Below are 17,566 nucleotides of genomic sequence, written 5' to 3'. Positions count from 1 at the left end.
TCCATCCCTTGACGAACGCGCGGTCCCGAATCCCGAGCCCAAGCCTGCCATATAAGGTGCTGGTATCTCTGCAAAGGCAAGACAAGCTTTAATGCTGCAACTAAAAGGATGAGAGAACATTGCCTAAATCTGGCAGGTCCCTAAAGAGGGAGCGAGCTTTTCATCATAAATGTTTCTTCAGTTATTTGGGGAAAGAAACACAAATCGGAAGAGAAGATGCAGATAGAACAGCCCCTAAATTAATGTTTTCCCTCCTGATCTTCTCTACGTGGCTTCTGACCGTGCTGTCTGTTGCAGTTTGCTCATGCTTTATAAGAGACAGGAAAAAAATACGCAGACAAATCACAAGGCAATGGTTATTACTGAGTTGCTGCCTCTCTTCACAAGCTCGCTGTACCAGGAATTGGCAAACAACCCCCAGACAAACATGCTTTCAACTAATTAAACAACTACAATACAATGCACTTATAAACGTATTTACTGTAACTGAGTCGCATTTTTCATCCAAATATCTGAGTGACACGTGGCCCAGAGCCAACCTTTGAGTAGCTTCAGGTTATGCACACACGTAGTCCCCAAAATGACAAAGTTGGGGATTATTTGGGTGCAGCATTCCCTCAGCCGGAGACGCGGCGCGGGCGTCGCTTTGCCTGCAGCTTTACTATCGACACAAATTTAGCCAGAAACCACCACTCAGCCTCAGACTGCTCCCAACCCTTCACAAATATGCCACAACTTCCCATTCTTGACTCTTTTTTTTTGCTCTAAGCAGCAGTCTGAAAGCAAGAAGCCCCTTTGCAGAGGCACAAAAAGAGGCACATCCGCGTGGCGCTGGCGGGACGGAGCAGGGCAGCTCTTACCTCTCCCTTGGGATGGATGGACGCCCGGAGGGTGCAGGAGCCTGGGGAAGATGCAGCTCAGCGTTCAGAGCAGCACGAGGCCTGGCCTGTGCTCATGAGCTGCCCCTGTCAGATTTTCCAACAGCAGAACTGCAGCCAAGTCCCTGCCCATGCCTGAAGAATTTCCTGAACAGCATTCCCGTTCTTTTTCTAACTGCTTTGAAACCACACTGTCTGTACTTCAATAAGGCTTTGTCAGGCCAAGTTACAGCTACTGGGCTGGCTCCAGCGAGCAATTGAAAACACATGTGCTTTGCATTAAAAGCCCCCTTCTCCCTGCACACATTCAGACACAGACACCCCCATCCGCACCCAGCCCCGGAGCCTGCCTGCCTTGCCTTCGCTGCCATTTCGGCTAAAAGGAATAAAGGGATTATGTTGGTGGAGATTTTCTTTGGGAAAAGGAAAAAGGGGGTGGGAGGGATCCCATTCCCACTGATAACACCTCACCCTGCCTCCTGTGCTTTGCTGGTGTCATGGGCACCGAGGTGAACAGCCAGCTTTGCCAAACCCCAACTAGCAAGGAAGCACAGGAGAAAAAATTTCAGTTCACCACTACTCTCCCCTCACCTCTGCCTCTATCTCTTCTAAAACTATCAGAAAAGAAAGCATATTTTTAGCATCTCTAGACTCAGTTCAGCACATCAGAACTGTATCCCAATCTTGACACATACTCCTGTATCTGCTTATAACTAAAAATAATACAACTATTCTTGAGTACTTTTATCCCTCTCTAATTTCCAGCTGTCCTAACCTTTACAACCCAAAATATTTTAAGCACCTTGCATCACTTTTTAAAGAGCATTAACACCACTCTGGCATTGGCTTGACGAAAAGAAATAGAAGATAAAATGTTATACCTTTAATCAGAACGGGTCCCAGTTCTTAATATCTGTAATCATTTCCAGGCAGCACCATGGGTCAAGGCAGCAAGCGTGGGCTCTGCAGCTCAGGATACCCTGTGCCTGGCATGTGCCTGTGAAGCAGAGCTGGAGTAGATGTGGAAGCACACATGGATGTCCCCCTTATTCCACCACAGCTAAGTCCCACCAAAGATGAAACACAGCAGCAGAGTTGTCAAGGTAACAATATAGAAAAGAGACAGTTTAAAGAGAGAGAGAGAGATTTTCCCCTCTTAATGCTCCTTTTCAAACCGTGCACTCCACCTCTTTGGGGTTATTCTGTTCTGTGGTTTGCAGAGGTGTGGTGGGCAGGTGAAGTGTTTACATGGGATAAAGGCAGTGGTGATTAGAAGTAAAGAGAGCTCTGATCCAGCACTCTCGGAAGGCAGAGGAAGCCTGCTGCCTTCCACGGGCTGCGGCTTCAGTCCATGGCAAGGATTCATTCACCCCCAGGAATGCGAGATCTGCCTTTCACCCATCAGCAGTGAGATCTTACAAACCCCACGTGGGATGCCCCTATGGAAAGCCTGCAGTTCATCCATCCAGGCTGTTGTGAGAGCTGCTGTGGCCACACCATGAGTGGCTCTTGCCTGCACTTTGCCCTGCTACCAAAATGCCCTGCTACCAAAATGCCGTTTCCATCTTCCTGCACAGAGCCACACATGGGTCAGCAGTACTGCCCTCGTGCACAGGCCAGATGTGGGCAGCCTGCACCAGCCCCCAAGCTGAAATCAGTGGGGATGGATCCAGATTAGGATGCTATTTTGCCGAAGACAGGACAGGAGGAAACCACACGGTCATCCTGCCTCAGTTTGCAAGACTTCCAAACAAAAGGTGAGCACACACACAGCCACTGGTCATAGCATTTCACGTGTATTTGCAGAGCTTGTGAGGAATCAGCTTGTGCCAGAGCAGAAATCTGGATCACAGATCAGAAGAACTGTCTGTGCAGCTCAGTCTCCTCAACAAACTACCACAGCCATGGTAATACTCTTTGGGTTGGTAACCAGTAACAGCTGAAACCAAAGGTGCCTGTACCAAAGTCTCTTGGTATAAATAAGCTGAAACAGAAAAATATGAACTGCAGAGTCACATAATTAGATTTTCAGTTGTACAAGACAATCAGGCATCTGCAAAGCTGTTTGCAAGATGATAGCAGTCCGTGCCTTCTGTCTTAAATTTCCCTGTGGTCTTTATTCAGCAAACCAGTTAAGGATGGGGCAGGCAGTAACTTCAGTGGATCGCCGTGTGGTTTGAGTTAAGCACATGCTTCAGTGCTTTGTGGTCCAGGACTTTTTATGGCAGCCTGGCTCTGGCAGGATCATTAGTCCAATCATTTAAAACATGGCAGTACAGCGCTTTGAGATTACTCAGTTCTTTACATAAATACAGTAAATCGGTGGGTTTCAAATTTTTCTCGCTGTGCGGACCCCTAAATATTTGACAAAGATGGTGCATACCCCTCTAATCATTTCACAGAGAGAGGTTCCTACATACCTTACAAAACCCCCTCTTAACTTGTCATTTTTCCCTTAGGGATAGTCCCCAGGCCTCCCATACATCTGTGGATCACAGGCTTGAAACCGCTGCTGGAGATAACTTAATCCCTTATTAAAAATCTAAATGATCTCTTCTGTTTATATGATGTACTTTCTATCTTCAGAATATTTATGCGAGCTAGCAGCATGCTGGCAGGTAGAGACATGGGGAGGTGACAGCATTAATACTGCATTTTTTCCACTGGCATAATTAGTAGGCCAAGTCTATAAATATTTACATTAAATCTGTCAGGCATCACACCAACCTCACTGATAACTTCAGGGGTGTCTTACTGTAAACTGCATTAATGCCTCACTATTTTGTCATCAAGTAACACATAAAATGCTCCTTCAAGCTAAGCCACTTTGAGTAGGTTGTTTTTATCTCTTTCTCATTTGGGTGCAGGGTTTAAAGACGCTTCAAGCATCAGAACTGTGGCTCAGGGACTGTTCTATTTTTCTGTTATTGAGCTATCATTTGTATTAGTGCCAGCACGACCAAAAATATATGAACCTTGCAAGCATAAACCTTAAGTTGATGTCGACATAACTATCTGTGTAACTGCTATTATTCCTCAGAACTGGCAGGGTTATGAGGATTAAAAAAACCTACTAGAGCTCTTTGGGAAAATGAAAACAAATTAACCCCCCTCAAAGCTTCAGCATCTTTGCAGCTGGAAGACTGCAACACATAGGGACTTCCATTTTGTGCAGGAGATCCAATCCACATGGATCCATTAATTTCTACACTATGAAGAAACCTACAAAAGACAGGAAGGAAAGCTCCTTCTCTACCATTTATACCTGCCCTGACTTTTGACAGCATTTTCTAGAAGCAGCTGGAATTTATTTAATATTTACTGCTGAATTATCAATATTCATAATTAATTTCATTTAACAAATAATGTTATTTGCATACAAAATGAAACTTGAGATTTTCGTGCTGTGCAGATTTCCAGGAACTCTCTCAAGCATTCCCCAAACCATCCTAAAAAATTCAGGGCAAACCAAATATGTAGAAAGAATCAGCATGTAAACATAGGTGTGGGTGCACCTGGAGTGGAGGAAGAAGTCAAAATGAAAATTTTATTATCTGAAATAATTAAGCAATCCCTTGGTTTGAGCTTTCCTTCTAAATGACTTCCTTTAAAATCCATTAAATCTCTCATGGTATCACAATAGAATAAATATAAATGTTTAAGTGTTTTTAATGTCTCAACTGAAAGAAGTCATCTGCCAAATTATTATTATTTTAAATCACCCTCAGCCTTGGAGCCTTTTAAGAGATCTCTTGAGTACTCGTGTGCAAAGGGAGAAGCCAAGACTCATTTCAGCTCCATCTCCTTAAATGCAGAATTAAGGGAGCTGATGGATTAGGAAGTTAACAATTTTGGGTCAGGAGCAGCAAGCTGAGGGAAGCAGTTATTGGAATTCCTGATGGATTCACCCAGCCCTGAGCATGCAGAGAGGATGGAGGGCAATGCAATGAGACAAGGAGGGGGTTCCCCAAACTTCTGTAGGGAGTGGCAGTTAGCTGTAGGGGTGGAATGCTGCAGTGAAGGGAAAAAACCCTTCCCTCTGTGTGTGTGTGTGCAAGGAGTGAGTCTGACTTGATGGCAGGGAGCAAAACCCTGTTTAAGTGCTGGGAGTGCTGAAGGCACACAGGTCATCAAGTAATCACACAGGGCTGAGATGGACTTGTCGGACAAGTGGAAAGGAAATGGGAGAAAATGAAATGTGTGTGTGTGTTTGAACATGACTGTGTGCTGGAACAGCCAGACCTGCAGTGCCTGCATCCCCCCACGTCCTCATCCACTGCTCCACTTTCTTCACAGGAGATAAATATGGCTACTTTTTAGAAAGAAGTGTAAATATAGGACTGGTCATGAGATGCAAGATCTGCAAGTTCTTGGAGACTAAAGAGAAAAAGGGACAGAGCTGCTCTTGTAGACAGGCATTCCAAGGATGCTCTAAATTTCATGCAGATGAAAAACTCCAGGAACAGCAGAGGTGACCCTGGAGACCTTGATACCCGTGACACTGGGTTATTTAGATCTGAGTAATAAATTTTCCCCTTCTATTCATCCCAGACTTTGCAAATAGTGAAAAAGCATAAGCAAATTAAAGGAAACACAACAAAAAGTCCTGGTTTCATAGTAATGTTACAGGTGAGCTCTGCAGCAGCAGGTCAGGGCAGGAGTCAGTGTTGCTTGCACAAGGCCAAAAACACAACATGAGTTCAAGAGAAGGACTGAGCTTTTATGAGAGGCCAGACTCAGAGAGCTGCTGCTCGGGGTCTGGAGTACAGAAACATTCACATCTCTGCTGCTGCTATTAGACAAGGATCAAAGTGGCAAAAAGTCATCACCAAAGGCACCTTCCACTGCACAGGCTCAGGAGAGCTGTCAGCAAGGGAGGGTGGAGGATGGAAGTACCCAGCACACCTGAACAACAGCAGGCTCATGCTCCCCTGTGCACACATTGATGTGCAACACCTACACTGAGAGCAGCCTGCTCCTAGGGCTCCTTTCTCCTTAGGGTCCAAACCTGCAGGCTCCCTGAGCCCATCTGCAGTCTGCAGTGCTCCCACCATGAAAGCTCTGTGCCATGTTCCTTTCCCCACAAAAGCTGCAGCAGTGTTTACCTGTCAGCCAAAATAGCCACAGCCAGGACCTCACCCAGCCCACCCCTCTACCCCAACGGCTGCTTTGTAATTATTTTGATGATTTCAGCCATTTTCAGGCTCTTCTCAGAAATAATTTAAGGCCAGCAGAGCTTGTTAATAGGTAGAATGGAAAGTGTTCCTTTTCATTTCTCTGGCAACATTAATGTAATTATCCTGAATAATTCTCAAACTACGTGGGCTGTAATTTCAAGGCAATATCACCATTACAGAGCCCTGTTCTTCCAGCCAGCATGTGTCATACTTCCCATCCAGAGGTTATTTATCAATAATCAGAAAGGTCTTAATTTACAAACAATAGAGTCTCTTCATTTGCAACACGACAAGGGAGCAGGATGGGTGTCACCAGGCAAAAAGATGTGCCATGCCCCTGACTTCTACTCCTCTGGCATAAGAAATGCAAGGGAAAAAAAAAAAACACTGCAAAGATTAATTCCATACAGATATAAGAGCAAATATTCAGTTGGCAAGGCCAATAATTGTTCTACTATTAAAGTCTTAACAGTATCCAAATTCATTACTCTTATCTGAGCAGCCTCAGGCTTTGCTCTTTCAGAAATTAGGTCCAAGGCACAGAGCTGCTCTCAGAGTTTTGCTTAGATATGTGCCCCAACCACGACACATCATCACCTCAGCCTGCAATAATCATCTTCTGGGGGAACATTTCAGTTTCTCTGCTAGGTCTGTTGTAGTGGAGAGTTTCTGAGTATGGACGTGTCACTCTTACATTTGATGCAGAGCAGTTTCTGGTCAGGCAGAGCTGTTCAGCAGCCTGTGCTCATCACAGCCTTTCCCTTTCCAACCCAGACTATTTTTATTCTGTCAAGAAAGAAGCTCTGCTTGTACTTACACTTAGGTATCCTGTTATATCACAAAGCTTAGCACCACCCCATGCTCCCAAATTTGGCTCCACAAAACAATTTCCGTAGGCAGCAGATCTGAATTTTCTCAAAGCAATTAGCAGGACTCTTGCAGAACACTAACGAGGCGGCCTGTCAGCCCATCAGCAGCCCAGGACAGAGCCATCTGTTTTAACGAGCTCTGGGGTGTCATTCTGGACAGCAACACTTCTGCATGATCCTGTGAGACTCCTGGGATGGGCAGCAGTGACCTTCATCCATACATCTGACCAAAGGAGAACTCTTGCCCTCCTCCTCCTCCTGTGGCAGCATTAGGCTCTCACCCTCAGGCTAAAACTATCCAGATCACACTAGATATAGCTGAAGACATTTTTTACAATGAGGGTGGTGAGGCATCAGAACATGCTGCCCAGAGAGGTCCCTGCACACTTTCAAGGCCATCTTGGACAGGGTTTTGACCAATCTGATGTAGATGAAAATGTCCCTGCTCATTGCAGGGGGCTTAGCCCAGATGACCTTTAAAGGTCCCTCCCAACCCAAACCATTCTGTGATTCTAAAACCTGATGTACAACATCCGCTCTGGAACAAGCAGCAAGGGGACAACAGATCTGGTAACCAAAATAGTGAGCAATCTTTGGCCAAATTTTGCAAATTCTTTCTCTCTGCTTATATTGTGCAAGAGGTTCTAAGGCACGTGTTGTTCATAAAGCAGCTCCTGACAGAATGCAGATACTTGGAGCTGTAGCACATTAAAGAATGATTGTGCTGGTATATAAACAAATGCACACATGCTCACATATTTTGAGTTTCAACAGAGAATACTGGGGAAGGTTTAAAAAGCGAATTGCTTAGAAAATTAAGCTACACTGAGATTGTGTCAGAAGGAAGGAAAAAAGATGCAATGGCTTGAGAAATAAATGCATGTTTGTATGTCAGTAATTACACCTGACCTTTGCCAGAGAACTCAGTATGGCAGAGGCATATTGGTGAGGATGTGTACTCCAAGGATCATGAAAAGGCCATTGTGCAAAAATTCCAGACCTGCATTTCTCTACAGAGATACACTCAAGGACCTCTCAATCTCAGTATCTCTGCTTCAGTTATCGGCAGGATGTCACAAAGGGTAAAAAGCCATTTAATTGGATTTCCCAATTTCCCTTTATTTCTGTAGCTATTACTTCTCAGTTTCTGAGAGGATTTTCCTTGTGCTCTCCTATACCTGGGCAGGTTTTGGAACCTGGGCTAGGAGGATTTCCTGTGTGTTCAACAGCATCCATAAAGGCTGCAGCATCCAAGAGAGTTGCTGAGACCATTTGCACTTGGTCTGCTTTCCTCTTCCAAACATTTATCTGATTCGGCAGTTGGTGAGGTTTGACCCTCACTGCAATGTCAGGGGGCTGATGCTGCTGCTCCCAAATCTCTCTGTGACCCCAAGAGTTATGCTAAAGTTGGCTATAAATGTTTGTTCCCTTCAGAGTACAGAAGAGAGAATCGAATGTCCTGTCCCTTCCTCCACAGAGTCAGAATACAATTTGGTTCCTGGGACTGTCTCTTTATCCTACAACCTTATAGACATGGTGTTGGATTCCTTGTGAGCACAGTGACCCCAGCAGCCCCTCCCAGCACCACGCTGCAGAAATCGTCACTGCAGAAGTAGAGGAATGGAATGAAGTTCCTCTTGCAGAACTCATTTCTATATGGCAGAAAAATAAGAGGCTCATTTTGTGACTCCTCTGCGTGAGCAAAACATCCTGTGGTTTGGCAGCAACAGGATCTTCTTTTCATTAGTAGGACACAGGGAAAACCTTGCCACATTCGTATATTTTGAAGTGGAATTTCATCGCTGCTGTGATTAATGTCAACATCATTTCTGCCCTAAATTCTTCATTCCCTCAGGCTAAAAATACCTTCCTGGATTTCTTGGTATTATTCAATAAGAATCGCAAAGGGAGAGAGGGCAAGGAGAGGAAAGGAGAGAGAGGTGCTTTTTGTCTTTCATCCAGACTTTGTTTTTGGGCAAAGTAGCTGTTAGGGAGGTAAGAGAGATGTTCCAAAAAAGTGAGGAATTTTACCTTCTTGCCCTGGAAATGCCCACATTTCTCCCCAGGTTATGACAAAATTTTATGTGGATGCTTCTCAAAGAGTAGAAAAGTTTTCATGTTATGCCTCACTCAGAGATATATTTACAATTGTAGTTTATGAAGTTACTGTTTATTGTAAAAAGTTTGCTTCTGCCTTTTTTTTTTTTTTTTAATAAGTGCCCTTGTGTCTTATTCTCATTTCCCAGATCTGTCCTGCCTTCTCGATTTCTGTGGCTTAGGGACATCCTCAAGCTGGTAAACTCCCCCTCCATAAGAGCAGGAAATATGCAAAGTGAAAAATTAAATCCCTTTCCTAAAAACCCATTTCCAAATGCCAAGACAAGGGTCTAGAGGGGAAGGCCTGTGAGAAGCAGCTGAGGTCACCAGGTTTGGTCAGCTTGGAGAAGAGGAGACTGAGGTCAGACCTCTTCAGGGACTGCAGCTCTTCCTGAGGGCCAGCTCCGAGCTCTGCTCGTGTGACAGTGGCAGGACCCTGGGAACGGCTGGAGCTGTGCAGGGGAGATTCAGGATGGAGATCAGGGAGAGGTTCTTCCCCCAGAAGGCACTGCCCAGGCTCCCCAGGGAATGGGCACAGCCCCGAGGCTGCCAGAGCTCCAGGGGCATTTGGACAGCGCTCTCCAGCACGGGGTGGGATTTTTTTGGGATTGTCCTGTGCAGGGCCAGGAGCTGGACCTCGATGATCCTTGTGGGTCCCATACAACTCAGGATCCTGATTCTGTGATTCTGCAGTTCTAATAAATAGCTGGGTGTTTTTGTAACCCCCTCGCCTTACTGGAGACCAGCACAAGAGAAATCAATGCAGAGCATTTACCCTCAGCTGTCTGGGAAAATAAGCACACGCATTTAAGAAGTGTTTTTTAAGTCATATTTAAGTCACAAAAAATGCATTGTAGCAGTGGGGTTAGATGTGAATTCTGCAGCAACTGTTTCTCAGTTCCAGAGCATCTGGCAGGAGCAGCACTGGGCTGTGTTCACATCAGTGCTAGTGAGCAAAGCCTCCTCCTCTCATTCCTGCAGCTATTTATCATCATCATCATCATCATCATCACAGAAATCTGGGAGCAGCTTGGCACGGTGGCACAGAAATCTCCATCCTGGCTGCCACATGGAGGTTAAACTGATCTGCCTGCAGCACAGGAGCAGAGCCTGAGCCTTTTTTTTAACCTAAATCACTCAGGTAGTTCCTAGGCTTGAATGGGAGCAGGTGGGGAACACGTGTTGGGAGCACGGTCTGGAACAGTCACCGATTTTTATGGGTTCATCATCCCAACACATAAACTTTCTCCCAGCAGGGCTCCTTCTCACTTCCCTGTTTTTATTATTGTACAGCAAGACCTGAACAGCAAATCTCTCAAAGGTTAGCAGGCCTGTCCAGAAAGTGCAAGAAACAGACAGGCTACAGTCCATGAATTTTAATGCTCTACATGACAACAACATGCTATTTCTGTACTGGAGAGCAGCCCACAATCAGCACTATTTCAGTAATTGTGAGAGATGACAGAGGCCAAGGAAAGGTGCAATAACAGCTGTAAGACAACCTGCCTGCAAATAACAGGAGAAGACCACCATAAAGATAGGATGGCAGAGAGGGGAAATAACACAGCAGAGAAGCCCCAGCAAGGACATCTCCACCTGCAAAAGCCTGTTGCTGTGCTACAGCAGGCCAGCACGTTTCAGATGGTGATGCCCATGGGAAATTAGTCCATCTTTCTTTGAGAGGAAGCCCTGGTGGTGTCCACTTAAGAGAAACGACACCTTAATGCTGGAAGTTACAGGTTGTTGCCAGCAAAAGGACAGAAATGCACCCACACACTTTCCTTATCCACCTCGTCCTTGTGTTTTGAAGCAAGGAATGCTTGCAGGTCCTGAAACACCTCTAAACCAACATGCTTTAGGAAATATTAAAAAGAGGAGAAAAAAAAGCTGGCTACCCGTGTTCAGCTCTTTACTCACTGCAGTGAGTCTGCCCCACAATAATGCCTATTACACCAGGACCCAGAGAGTGCTTAGCCCTGTCTGTCCCCAGTTATTTGCATTTCTATATAAAGACAACCCCAAGGATTCCTTAAAGATAAAATTTGTCACAATTAGGTGTTGGCATTTCTTCATAATTGCTTTAAATACTTCAATCTCAAGGAAATGTGGTTGAAAATGCAGGAAAATTATGCTGATTAGCTGCTCATAAATAGATAGATTGAATAAAACCTGGTGCTTAGCATGTTTTGCATTTATATAGTCTTTATACAAAATTAACCTCAAAGATATCTCTATCATTTTTTAGTCCTTTGCTATCAAGCACATCTGATCTGCAAAGGATCATCTGCATAAACAGACACCTCTTGAGGATTGCTTAAAATCATTACTGTGTCCACAAAACTGTTTCCCCGGCACTCCACTTCTCCCTTCTGCTATTTATGAATAACTCTTTTGGTTATTTATGAAGGAAATAAGTCTTATTTCTATGGTGGGAAGAATGTAGGAAAAAAAAAAAAAAAAAGAAGGCACTGTCCCACTGCTCCAAATGTCTTTCAACCAGAATTTAGCCAAAACTTTTGCTCAAAATATTACCTGCTTTTTGAATCTAAAAGCAAGGACAAATATGTACATCTGAGCACAAAAGATGTCTTCCCCAGGGAGCACTGATGAAGACAGAGCTACTGGCAGACCCATAAACCCTATTGCCAAAGGTTACTCGTGGATTAAACTTCTTTCTGCTGCTCCAGATTAAGAAAATCCCTAGGACTGACTGTTTTCCTATGCAAAATGGCCCCTTGTCATGGAAGTCCTATTAATTTTCTTGGAGCACATAAAATTAGCTAAAAATGCTCATGTGGACTAAAAAAAGACAAAATATATTTATGGAGTTTCTTTCTCTGCAAAGCAGTCAAATATGTTTTCAACCCTGTATATAAGCATCTCTGTTTACTACTCTGAGCATCCGCATTTTTTCTCTCTGTGTGAGAAATTTTTCTTCTCCCTTCAGAGCACCACCCCCCTTTCTAAGCCAGGAGAATATGAAATAAATATGGTACTGCATATAAACAGTGCACCATATAACAGAGCTTCTAAATTCAGAGTCAGCTGAAAATATCAAGTTTTTCTTTCTTAGTGATTGATGCCCTCTAGAAGAAATAATAATTATATTGCACAAGGAAGAAGAAAAAAAGCATGTTGGATAATATAAGCATTTAGTCAAATCATAACTGAAACACTGAGGGAAAAAATGCTTTAAAACTGCTTAGCCAGAAAAAGACAGCATTATCTGTAAAATGGATGAAAAACAAACCCCCTCCAATAAGAAAAGAACTTCAGAAATTTGTTATACGCTAATGCCATCTACCAGACATCAGTGGAAGTAACAGAGAGAAGTGTCAAAGAAACAACAAATACAACAGGGATTAAGTGAGTACTTGTGCACAGCCCCACGTCTTTATTTTCTTAGCAAGTACTGAATCCCAAACCTTGTTCTATCTTTTCTTTCTTTCTTAGAGAAAGGACTCCAGGGCATCCATGAATGCAAATATTTATCATTTATTTTAATTGGCAAGGCTGCAGAATAATCTTTGAAATTCCCCTTCCAACACAACTTTGAGGCACAATATTTAGCTACACAACTTTGAACTGTTGTTATTTTTTCTCTTACAAGCTGATATTCTCTTATGCAATTAAAACCCCCTTATTTTATGTCAAATTCCACATTGTCTCAGGGCCTCTTCAACCTGCCCTGTCTTGATCAGTGAGTCCAAACTCAAAGAGCTTTAGAAGTGGTTGCACTGACAATTTAATCTCAATCTTTACCTGTATGTGGAGTTTCCAAGGGCTGCCTGATCACTGTAAAGGGGTTTCTACTTCTCTTCTAGTCCCAAATGGCCCCTCACTTATAGCCAGCTCCAAACAACAGCCCAAGGAGTTGTGCCAGACTTTAACAAAACAGTTGCTTTCCTAGGAGAACATTTTCCACCTGAGAATGTACTTTTCCAACCCAAAGCTTGGGTTTTATCCATCAATGTTCCTTTTGGACATCCACCAGAAATAAACAGCTGTTCAGTCTCAAAACTGAAAAACAGATGCGGGTGCGGAATCTGCCACTGCCATGCCATGGACACAGTGTCCATCTGCTGATGCAGAAAGTGGGAGATAGATAAAGCCATATCTAAAACCAGCAGAGCACAGTGTGGACCTGAAGCATTTTGAGAGGCTCAAGAACACTTCCATTTCAAAAGGAACATCATCTGTATACATCTTTGTTCTTTCAGACAAAACCTCATTTCTTCCTAAACTTACCTACAACCTACCCCAAACTTCTACTTAAACTTACCCCAAACTAACGAGATTTGTTAGACTTTCAGTCCTTAACACCTCTTCAAGAGAATGTTCCAGAAATTCTGACAATTGAAAAGAACCAAATTTTCTGTTTACATGTATTCAGATCAACATCATCTCTTTACATTAAATTTACCCTTTTTTTTTACCCCCTCAAAAAAACTCCACAGTTTTCAGAAGTATTTATAGATACCAACTAACAGAGGCACTACCCAGAAATTCTACCAGTATTTGTCTCTTTCTGTTCTTCCAGAAGGGCAGAAACAAAACCTTTTTAGTTGCTACACTTGGTCTGTGTCTACAATGGAAAGGTTCAGTGATGAAGCCATGCTGAATAGCCACTGATTAAGAAATTGCAGCAGTTCTAGGAGCTGCTGTTGAGTCAAGGTGAGAGGAATTGCACCAAGCTGGAGTTAGCTGGCAGTGCACAAAGAGGAATTTCCATGTTGTCAGAAATCTTCCACCGTGTCTGATTCTGGCATTATTTCCTACTGGCTTGCTAAGAAAAAAAATCAGCCCTTATCACACTCCTCTGGTGCTTTCTTTGCTCCTTGGATGAATATTCTGTGAGTGCAAATAAAATGTTCAACAGCAGCAATTTATTTTCTGTCTCTCACAGGAAGGACTGGAGGCAGCCCTCAGGAGCTGGAAGCAAGTTTTTACAGCCAAGCCTCCCTGCCAGCTCCGAGTTCCTCTCCTCCTTCTGCCCTTTTTCTGTGAGATCACAGCCACAAGGCCACACCAACGTGGTGCTGGTCCTCAGCCCCATCTCTACAGCTCTAGGAGCCTGCCTGACACTCAGGAAATTTAGCCATGAAGATCCAGACCCAACGTTCCTGAACCGCAGTGAGAGGATGCACAGGCAGCCCCAAACTGGGCAGAGAATCAATACTGGGGAGGAATATCTCAGCATTATTGCAATACAAGTCTAGGATTTAAACAGCCCATGTCAGAAGAGCTGAGACATGCCATCACAAAATTTTTATTAGCTATCCATTGGGCTTTTAAGCTTCCAGCTTCCCAGAGTAACAGTTATGCTTGAAATCATAAACTTTTTTCCCTTCTGCCTCCAAAACTGCAAACACACAGTGTAACAATGCTTAAGCTTGTTGGCTCTCTTCTCTTCAGAGCAGTCACTGTTTCTGTTTGGCTTTTCTTTTCTTTCCCAGGATTCTGGCAGCATGTGGGTTAACGGGACAGTTATTTGAATGAAAGGCATTTCCAATAAATCAGCAGATAGCAAAAGGGAAAAAGCACTAGAGTAATTTCTTCTGCTCACAATTTCATTATGTTCTTGGCTTTGAGCCATTATAAGGTAAATCAGTCAAGTCATGTTGCACAGACATTTCTGAAAGAACAGTTTTTTAAATCACTTGGTAAGCCACACTCCTTGTTTTGAATGGAGAATCCTGCTTATTTTGTATGCCACTTTATGCCCATTTAGAAGTTGTGAAAAGGAGAGCTGCAGTCAGAGCTAGAGCTGTGATTTGGCTGCAAGGAGCACCTCATGCAACTGTCCCCAGGGCTGTCCCCATGGCCCACATTCTCCTTTCCTTGCTGCACCAGACCTGATGACAGCATCCCAACAAATGGACACACTCCCTCTCCAGTTCCCTTCTGGCAACGAACCTCAGGATAATGCTGACCAAAGAAGGGATCACTGCTTGTAGGACCTTGGCTTGGGCAAGTCTGCTCAGCTGGGGACATTCACTAGGGCTCTCCCCAGCTCTTCATTTCCATTTGCTGTCCTCTCCCCAGCCACTGGCTCACAGCTCCTCAGCAAACAGGGAAAAATGCAAAAATACCCTCCTTTCACCACTGGGAAGGCTGTCCTGGGATGAAACTCTCAGAATAAGGAAATGGAGGCTGCTGGCAAAAATATTACAGTTTTGGCAGTCTCCTCATTCTCCTTCTCCCCCACAACACTGGTGTGATCAAGAAGGGGCAGGGCAGTGATGCAGCAGCAGCAGAACATCGTGGACAGAGAAATGGAGGATGAAGACAAGGCAAATCCCATAGAGCTGCACATGGCCTTGAAAGCTCAGCCCTGCACAAACTGTCTTCCAGCCATTTTAGTGGCTTCAAACTTCACACACCATCATTAATGTTCAGTATTTTCCCTTTTACAGCTCACAGCTTTCAACCAAATGGGCTCATTCTATTTCCCCCCATTCCCACATCATACCCCCGCAAAGTCCCTGAAAGTAACTTTACCTTCATGATTTGGAGTCTCACAGAATTTACTAAAACACTGAGAATCAGTTATAGAAGCCACACATAAAAGCCAAACACACTCTAAGAATCTCCATTTAACCCAGCAAAAGCATCCTAACAGGCACTCCAGCAGAGAGAAATCCCAATTAATGCCTTACACAGAAACACAAGCTTTTCATGCTCAACCCTCAGATTCTGAGTGGGAGCCCAGGGTTTGCTGAAAGGAGCTGTGGCACACTTTAAACATCTAATTTTTGACTGTTCAGAACAGAGTGATGGCTGCTTGCTTTTGTCCCCCAGCCATCCACCAACCTCTCACTTGGCCTAGGTTAGCACAGCAAGCAGCTACTGCAGGAGGCAGCGATTCCTCACCACTTTCTAAACCAGCTGACAGACACTTCCAGCTGCTTTTCAATGCATATTCCACTGTCAATCAAAATTACAGGGTATAATTAAGCAGGCAACAGCCAAGCAATGTCTGTCTTCTACCCAAGAGCCCAATGAACAGATTAATTTACCAGTGAAATAGAGTAAGATGAATTCCTCTAAAAATAAACCCCTGAGAGACAAGGCACCATCAATTTCTTTCCTATCTAGTAGCAGGTTAAATATTGCATTTTTTCTGCAAAGTGGAGTTTCAAAAGTTGTGAAGAAGTCAAACCTTTCTGTACCATCCCGTCTTAATAATGGTGATCTCTGTTCAACTTGCAAATTCAGCTCCTGGAGGCATCAATGGCTCCTTCAGCCTCATGACTGGGAAAACATAAATGGCACCACATGTCAGAAGCATGATGAGGTGCCACACAAACCATGGCAGAGTTGACAGAACCTGCCCCAAGTTTCTTGAGACCTTCTAAATACCTTGCTCTACCTGACATTTCTTTGTGCAGTAGGAATTATATTCACTTTGCATCGCTGACCTTTAATTACTTTGACAACTTGCAGGGGACTTTTTAAATAATAATTTATGTAATCAACAGGTTTTTTTCATTGTAATGTTTGGTAGCAGCAAGAGATCGTGCTAAGATAATGAAAAGCATTGGAGCAGCTGAAAACTTAATTAAAACATGTAAAAATTAATTATGCCGCTCATCATTGATTTTGTCTGAAAAAGCTGATATTGCAAACAGGAAATCAAAAGCAAGGAGGTCATGTGGAGAATCACTGATGCAAAAGTGATATATTACAGAAAAAATACATCCATGCTGAGAGGAGCCATTCACTCCAGGTCGATGATCCCGGGCTGAGCTGAATTCCATCCCACATCACTAAACTGCCAATCAAGCATCAATAAGGAGGCTGATTAAGGTGAAGCCAGTAGAACAGAGAACATAAAATATGACTGTTACGTAGATATGTGAGATCAGAATCACATGATTAATGAAGTCAGCTTTTACAGGACCTTTTTGCCTCTGTCAGAAAAAAAAAAACCCCAACAAAACAACAACCAAAACAAAGGAGTTTAGTAGTCTAACTATGAAATGTCACTCCTCAGGCTCTCCAGAAATGCCTGAGATGTGTGCCTGGATTAGGACTACACACCTTGGTGCTGCAAAAAGGATTTATAGCATCACTTGATGTCCATAACCAACCAGGACGTGCTCACGCCTGCACTCAGTCTAGTGTTAGGGAGGCAAGGGGAGCAGCCAGGTGTTCTTACCCCTTCTGCTTTATTCTGAAAAAAAAAAAAAATGTACTGTCCTCTGTTTAAATAATAATTCCCTTTCCCTCCTGTCAGTTCCTGAACTTGTTTATGAAGCATATTATATGCTATTTTCACTTGAATCAGTAGAGCCACTTAAGGTACCCTTTGAACAAAATACCACAGTACAGAAAGGCCATCTTGGTATCAGCATAAATTTTATCCACAGCTCTACCTTTGGGCAAGTCACTTAACTACTCCAAGCCTAAAGCATGGAATGAAGGAAATACTGCTTTATCAAACTCAGCAGAAAGATTATCTAATACTGTCTAATATTTATAAAGCACTTTCTGATCCTCCAGTAAAGACCATGGAAATGCAAAGAAGTATTGACCCAGATAA

General features: G+C 43.6%; 1 protein-coding gene across 13 annotated transcripts in view; it reads right to left on the bottom strand.

The window, feature by feature from the left end:
• The window catches only part of SGCD (sarcoglycan delta), a 393,778-nt gene that overhangs the window by 124,789 nt on the left and 251,423 nt on the right, over positions 1-17,566 (bottom strand). The window contains exon 1 of one of the 13 annotated variants that reach the window (XM_068206007.1): positions 1,760-1,939. The exons of 9 other annotated variants lie outside the window; for them this stretch is intronic. The gene's annotated coding sequence lies outside the window, so the exon portion shown is untranslated. Of the gene's footprint in view, positions 1-860; positions 995-1,759; positions 1,940-17,566 lie in introns of those variants that run through there. 3 more of the 13 variants (XM_068206002.1, XM_068206005.1, XM_068206003.1) reach the window with 3 other exon arrangements.

This window comes from Anomalospiza imberbis, chromosome 15, assembly GCF_031753505.1.
Source record: "Anomalospiza imberbis isolate Cuckoo-Finch-1a 21T00152 chromosome 15, ASM3175350v1, whole genome shotgun sequence".
In the NCBI taxonomy this organism is placed as follows: Eukaryota; Metazoa; Chordata; class Aves; order Passeriformes; family Viduidae; genus Anomalospiza; species Anomalospiza imberbis.
The sequence above is the reverse complement of the archived record's forward strand: the minus strand, read 5'-3'. Positions and strand labels throughout refer to the sequence as shown.